At 35.5% G+C, this 7,787-nt stretch overlaps 1 pseudogene; it reads left to right on the plus strand.

Annotated features, from left to right (window-relative positions):
* Positions 1-2,365: 2,365 nt before the first annotated feature.
* On the plus strand, positions 2,366-4,097 carry LOC104660715 (annotated as a pseudogene).
* The last annotated feature ends 3,690 nt before the right edge of the window (positions 4,098-7,787 follow it).

The raw sequence follows: 7,787 nt of genomic DNA on the forward strand, positions 1-7,787 counted from the left end.
CCTGTCTCAGCCTCCCTAAGTGCTGAGATTATGGGCATGAGCCACCACACCTGGCCTCATCGATTTTTTTCTAAACATTTTCTTTACATTTTCAGTATATTGAGGTATAATTGACAAGTACAAATTGTGTATATTTAAGATACATAACCTAATGTTTTGATATACATATGCAATATGAAATGATCACCATAATCAAGCCAGTTAACATATCACATAGTTGCCATTTTCTCTCTTTGGGTGTGTGTGTGCATGGTAAGAACCACGATTTGATAAGCTCTACACCTCTTAGCAAATTTCAAGTATTGCTAACTTAGTGACCATGATGTACACTAAATACCAGAACTCATTTGTCTTGCATAACTGAAACTTTGTATCCTTTGATCAATATCTCCCCATTTCCTCCTTGCCATCCATTGCAACAACCATTCTTACTCTCTGCTTCTATGAGTTTGACTATTTTCCCTTCCACAGATCATGAGATAATACCGGATTTGTCTTTTGTGTCTGGCTTATTTCACTTGGTATAATATCTTCTAGATTCATCCACATTGTTACAAATGACAGGATTTTCTTTATAAAGGTCAAATAATATTCCTTCCTATATTTAAAAATAATATTTTATTTTTCCATTCATCCATTAATGATCATTTAGGTTTTTTCCACGTAATTCTTCTTGGGAATAATAGTGCAATGAACATGAGAGTTTTATTTAGAAATATTTTATTTTGTGTTCAAATATTGTGGATTATCCAGATTTCTTTCTTTTGTTGAGTTCTAATTCAATTTCATAGTTGACAGGAAACATAATTCAAATGATTAGAATTACATTTGTTGATTCTGCTTCCAAATTTCCTTTGGACCTAAGCTGTCACATCAATTCTTGCCAGGGTTTCCAGCCTACTGACTTGCCCTGAAGATGGAGAACTTGAAGCATCTACGACCTTATAATCCAATTCCTCATAATCTCTCTCTCTCTCTCTCTTTCTATCTCTCTATCCTCTCCCACTTTATGTGCACACATACACACAAATACACACACATTCTAGCTCTATTGATTCTGTTTCTCTGGACAGCCTTGACTAAAACAGATTTTGGTTTTATTGCCTAGAATATTGGCTATCTTAGAACATATTCAACATAGACTTGAATAGAATGTGTATTTTTCCGTTTTTGCAAAGGTTGTTGATAATTGTCAACTAGTCATGTTGGTTAATATTGCTGTTCAAGTCTGTATTCTTATTTGTTTTCTCTCTTATTGTATCCATTACTAAGAAAATGGTACTGAAGTATTCAAATACAATTGTGGATTCATTTGCTTCTTATTGCTATTTTTATCAGATTTCAATTCCTATATTTTGAACTATATTATTAGATGAATACACATTTAGGGTTAAATTCTCATGACAAATCGATTCCTTTATTACTTTAAAAAATGGCCCACTACATTCCTGGCAGTATTCTTTTCTCTGAAAACTACTTTGTTTCATATTAATATAGAAATTCTAGATTGCTTTTCATTAGTGTTGAAATGGGATACATTTTTCAATCTTTCTGTTTTAAACTTCTTTTTGTCTTTATATTTAAGGTTGGTTTTCTGCAAGAATAATATAGTTGGAGTTTACTTTTCATATAATGTGAATGACTCTGCTATTAATTTGATGTTTAGATAATTTTTAATCAATGCATTCATTGATATTTGATCTAGATACACCATTTTGCTGTATTTTTTCCCATTTATTATTTCCTTTTTTGTTTCCTTCGTTCCTTTATTTCCTAAAAAAAAAAGCATTTTTTATTATTACATATATCTCCCTTTTTACTTATTAGCTATTACTTTTTGTTTTGTTCTTTTAGTGGTTACTTTGGGGTTTATATAGTACATATGCATATTCATCACAGTCTATTTTCAAGCAATAGTGTACTTCCTTACACACTGCATTAGAATACCACAGTGATATATTTTTGTTTCTCCTTCCCAAAACTTTCTTCTGTTGTCATAACATTTCCATACAGGCCATATATTTTAAAGTGCATTCCTTTTTTATTTCCTTTAAATGATTAATTATACTTAAAAACTTTTAAAATTTAGAAATAATGTTTGTATTTATACATGTAATGATCATTTCCAGTGTTATTTATTTTGTTGTTTAAATGCAGATTTCTATTTGATATAATATATATATTTTTTAAGGACTCCCTATAGTATTTACTTTAGCATAGGTAACTGGTAATAAAAATCTCTAACTTGAGGTGGGGAGCTCTTGGAGACGGCGACCCAGGCACCTGGGGAGCCACAGAAGTCGTACTCCCTTAAACCCTGCTTTGCTTCCCCTGTGAATATAACCCCTTAGCTGGCATTTTGCATCCCAATTGTCTTCTGATGGAGGCATCTTTGGGGATTCAAATGAATGAGTCAATGGCTTTTTCTCCCCATCATGACTGGTTTCAGGTTGAAGGCTCTTTAAAAAAAACACACACAGAATTTTAAACTTGCAGGTGTTATAAAAGATATTGAGAAGCCTGTACCACAGCTTGGTAATGTGTTTAAGATTAAGGACAAAATTGAAGAAGGCACTTTCAGCTCTGTTAATTTGGCCACAGCACAGTTACAAGTAGGACCTGAAGAGAAAATTGCTCTGAAACACTTGATTTCAACAAGTCATCCTGTAAGAATTACAGCTGAACTTCTGTGCCTCACAGTGGCTGGGGGGCAAGATAATGTCATGGGAATTAAATACTGCTTTAGGAAGAATGATCATGTAGTTATTGCTATGCCATATCTGGAGCATGAGTCGTTTTTGGCCATTTTGAATTCTCTTTCCTTTCAAGAAGTACGGGAATATATGTTTAATCTGTTCAAAGCTTTGAAACACATCCATCAGTTTGGTGTTGTTCACCGTGATGTTAAGCCCAGCAATTTTTTATATAATAGGCGCTTGAAAAAGTATGCCTTGGTAGACTTTGGTTTGGCCCAAGGAACCCATGATACGAAAATAGAGCTTTTCAAATTTGTCCAGTCTGAAGCTCAGCAGGAAAGGTGTTCACAAAACAAATCCCACATAATCACAGGAAACAGGATTCCATTGAGTGGCCCGGTACCTAAGGAGCTGGATCAGCAGTCCACCACAAAAGCTTCTGTTAAAAGACCCTACACAAATGCACAAATTCAGATTAAAGAAGGAAAAGATGGAAAGGAAGGATCTGAAGGCCTTTCTGTCAAGCGCTCTGTTTTTGGAGAAAGAAATTTCAATATACACAGCTCCATTTCACATGAGAGCCCTGCAGTGAAACTCATGAAGCAGTCAAAGACTGTAGATGTACTGTCTAGAAAGTTAGCAGCAAAAAATAAGGCTATTTCTGCAAAAGTTATGAATAGTGATGTGATGAGGAAAGCTGCCAGTTCTTGCCTGGCTAGCCTGACCTGTGACTGCTATGCAACAGATAAAGTTTGGAGCATTCGCCTTTCAAGGCATCAGCAGGTTGCCCCTAGGGCAAGTACACCAGGATTCAGAGCACCAGAGGTCTTGACAAAGTGCCCTAATCAAACTACAGCAATTGACATGTGATCTGCAGGTGTCATATTTCTTTCTATGCTTAGTGGACGATACCCATTTTATAAAGCAAGTGATGATTTAACTGCTTTGGCCCAAATTATGACAATTCGGGGATCCAGAGAAACTATCCAAGCTGCTAAAACTTTTGGAAAATCAATATTATGTAGGAAAGAAGTTTCAGCACAGGACTTGAGAAAACTCTGTGAGAGACTCAGGGGTATGGATTCTAACACTCTCAAGCTAACAAGTGATATACAAGGGTCTGCTTCTCATCAACCAGCTATTTCAGAGAAGACTGACCATAAAGCTTCTCGCCTCATACAAACACCTCCAAGGCAATACTCAGGGAATTTATTTAAAAAGGGGGATAGTCATAGCTGTGGGTGTTGTTTTGATGAGTGTACTACCAATTTAGAAGGCTGGAATGAGGTACCTGATGAAGCTTATGACCTGCTTGATAAACTTCTAGATCTAAATCCAGCTTCAAGAATAGCAGCAGCAGAAGTTTTATTGCATCCATTTTTTAAAGATATGAGCTTGTGATGATGGGTCTTCATTTAATGTTTACTGTTATGAGGTAGAATAAAAAGGAATACTTTGTAATAGCCATAAGTTCTGTTTAGAGACCAGAGAAGGATTAATAATTTATTTTAATGTTTGGTGACACGCTCTAAAATATAGATTAAGAATACTTAAAATGCCTGGGATAGTTGTTGGGACTAACAACATGATCTTCTTTGAATTAAACCTACCTAAGTAGATTTTAGGTGGGTTCCTATTAGGTCAGATTTTTAGTTTCCCTAATTACCTTTCATTGACATATGCAGAAAAAGGAACAGTTTTAGCTTTAATTAATTAAAATTAACTGATGTGATGAGGACTAAATGAATCAAAAGACTTAATTTGTAAATTTTTTTAGAGTTATGAGCTATGTATACTTTGGAGAAACTCAACCTGGTGCTGGTGCTCTAACAATGTTGTAAGTAAAGAAGATAATTTCCTTTCTAGAGGTACATATTATGCCTTTTATGAACACTAAAACGATGAGGAAATGTTGGTCATGGAGCAAAGTATCACTTAAAATTGAATTTATCCATTTTTTAAAAACACTTTATGAAAGCATTTTAGTGTGAATTGCCATTTTTTCTTAATGGCTTCTCTATTTTATTCCTTCTCTGCCTCTACCAAAAACATTCTCCTCGGAAATTATATGGTGCTGACCACAAAGTTTCTGGATGTTTTATTAATTATTGCATGTGTTTACAGTTGGGAATTTAAAATAATATATACGCTGGTTGATAAAGGGAAGCTGCAGGACCAAGGTGAAGATTGATAGTCCAAATGCTTTTCTTTTTTGAGTTGTATGATTTTTCACACCATCTTAGACATAATTAGGTAACTACTGAAAGGAAAAGTGAATGCAGAGTTGACAGTATTATTGGAGATTTTTCCTCTGCATAGAGCCATCCAGATCTCTGTATCCTGTTCTGACTAAGTCTTAGGTGGGTTGGGAAGAGAGACAATGAAGTAGGCAAAGAGAAAAGGACTCAAGATAGAGGTTTATATTCAGAAATGATCTATATCAATGACAGCATATCAAACTTTCTATGGGAAAAAGTCTGGTGGTTGGGTCAACTGACAGATTTCCTATTTAGTAGTCATAAAATACAGAAATAGTTGAGGGACATATATTCATTTTGTTATTTTGAGCATCGATAGGTCAGTATATCTACCTAATCTGTTTGATAATTGTAGGCTATATCTATATAAACCATTACCATTGATCTGTTCTGTCTTATGCCATAATCTTAAAAAAAAATGAATGCTCTTGAATTTGTATATTTAATAAAGTTATCTTTTTATATTTTAAAAAAATCTTTAACTTTTCATAAGCCTGAAAAAGTCTTTGTTTTACATTTCTTTTTGAAAGACATGTGATTGAGGATAGAATTCCAGCATGACATTTGTTTTCTTCAATACTTAAAAGATGTTGCTCCACTGTCTTCTGAGTTGAATTGTTTGTGATGAGAAGTCTGCTTTTATTCTAATTTTCATACCCCTCAGTATAAGTGTCTTTTTAAAACTCTGACTGTTATTAACATTTTCTCTGTATCATGCGTTTTAAGCAATTAAATTTTGATGTGCTTTAGTGTAGTTTTAATTTTCCAAACTTTCTCCCCCTGGGGCTAATAGTTTCTGAGAAGTTAAAAAAACATTTCTTCTAATATTTACATCCCCTCCTTTGGAGATTCCAATTACAAAGAGTTGTCCTCTTGAATTGTCCACAATTTAGTTATTCTCTGTTCATTTTATACAATTTGTTTTTATTATTTATTCCTATGCCTTCAAGTCCTTTTGCAAGGCTATGGCAGATTCCCCTTAATGATGCTGCCCTACTGCCCATTGTTTCTTGCTGAGTCAGGGGATGGACTCCGTGGGAAGGGGAGTGTGTCCACTGGTCTCTTATATCTTGTATCTATCAGGCTTCCTGATGCAACCCCCTGGCCAGCATGGTGCCAAGCTTGCCTGATAATGTCAGTGGAACTTCTTTTTTTTTTTTTAATCCAGGAGAAGAATAAAACTACTGACCCACCTTATTTTGCTATACAGGAGGTCAGGAAATCCTGGGTCTAAGTCATATTTGTTGGATATGAGACTGTCTGCTGTTGCTGTGCTTCTCCAATCCTGGAGTCCCAAACATGTTCAGCTTCTTTTTTATCATCGTTCAATGTTCTTTGGTTGCCTCTTCTTTATTTCCAGGGTTTTAGTTGTGAGGAGGAGAATGGAGAAACAATTCTGCCCCATCTTGCCTGTGTTTGAGGTTCTCTGCACAATTATTTTCATCTGCAAAAGGGGCATAATAACAGAACATATCTTATGAAGTTACAGAAACAGTGCTATTTCTGGTGCCTTTTCTTATTGTTAACATTTATTTTAAGTTCAGGGGTACATCTGCAGGATGTGCAGGTTTGTTACATAAGTAAATGTGTGTCATGGGGGTTTATTGTACCAATTATTTCATTACCCAGATGTTAAGCTTAGTACCCATTAGTTATTTTTCGTGATTATCTCCCTCCTCCCACCCTCCACTCTCTGATAGGCCCCAGTGTGTGCTGTTCTCCTCTGTGTGTCCATGAGTTCTCATCGTTTAGCTCCCACTGCATATGGTATTTGGTTTTCTGTTCCTGTGTTAGTCTGCTAAGGATAATGACCTCCAGCTCCATCCGTGTCCCTGCAAAGGACATGATCTTGTTCATGTTTTATGGTTGCATACTATTCCATGGTGTGTATGGACCACATTTTCTTGACCCAGATGATCATTGAAGGGCATTTGGGTTGATTCCAGGTCTTTCCTATTGTGAATAGTTGCAACCAACATATGTGTCCATGTGTCTTTATAATAGAAAGATTTCTGTTCCCTTGGATATATACCCAGTAATGCGATTGCTGATTTGAAAGATATTTCTGTCTTTAGGTTTTTGAGGAACTATCACACTGTCTTCTACAATGGTTGACCTAATTTACACTCCCACCAACAGTGTAAAAGTGTTCCTTTTTCTCCACAACTTCACCAGCATCTGTTTTTGTTTGTTTGTTTGTTTTTGACTTTTTAATAATAACCATTCTGACTGGTGTGAGAAGGCATCTCATGGTGGTTTTGACTTGCATTTCTCTAACGATCAGTGATGTTGAACTTTATATGCTTGGTGGCTGCTTTTGAGAAGTGTCTGTTTGTGTTCTTTGCACCTTTTCTATAGTCATTGTTCATTACTGCTTTTGTCACCACTTCTTACCTGTTCACATGTGCCACTCTGTCTTTATTTTCAGGTACTTAACATCCTCTAGCTAATCTACTATATACCATTCCATGTTATTCTGAAACCATGCTGCCATTATTCTCTCACTGTTAACCTACTTTAGACTATATTGACAGTATTGGATTAGGACTAGAAGCATAAAGATTGAGGGAGATGGAGAAAGCAAATTTGCCCTTTGCTACCTTCTCTGTTATGAAGCATCTGTGATTTCTAAACTATTGTTTTGTTGTCTTAACCACATTTCTTCTGCTACCTTGTACCATTCACGTGACTGAGGACACTAGGAGGTAGATGGAAATTTTGGTCCGATAAAACCAATACAGTTTTTTGCTCATTCTCATGAGTCTTTCTCTTATATTGTGTTCTGTTCTTCCCTCTCTCCTCTCTTCTTTTTTTTTCCTCTCTCCCTTTTTTA

The sequence above is a fragment of the Rhinopithecus roxellana genome, chromosome 6 (genome assembly GCF_007565055.1).
Source record: "Rhinopithecus roxellana isolate Shanxi Qingling chromosome 6, ASM756505v1, whole genome shotgun sequence".
In the NCBI taxonomy this organism is placed as follows: domain Eukaryota; kingdom Metazoa; phylum Chordata; class Mammalia; order Primates; family Cercopithecidae; genus Rhinopithecus; species Rhinopithecus roxellana.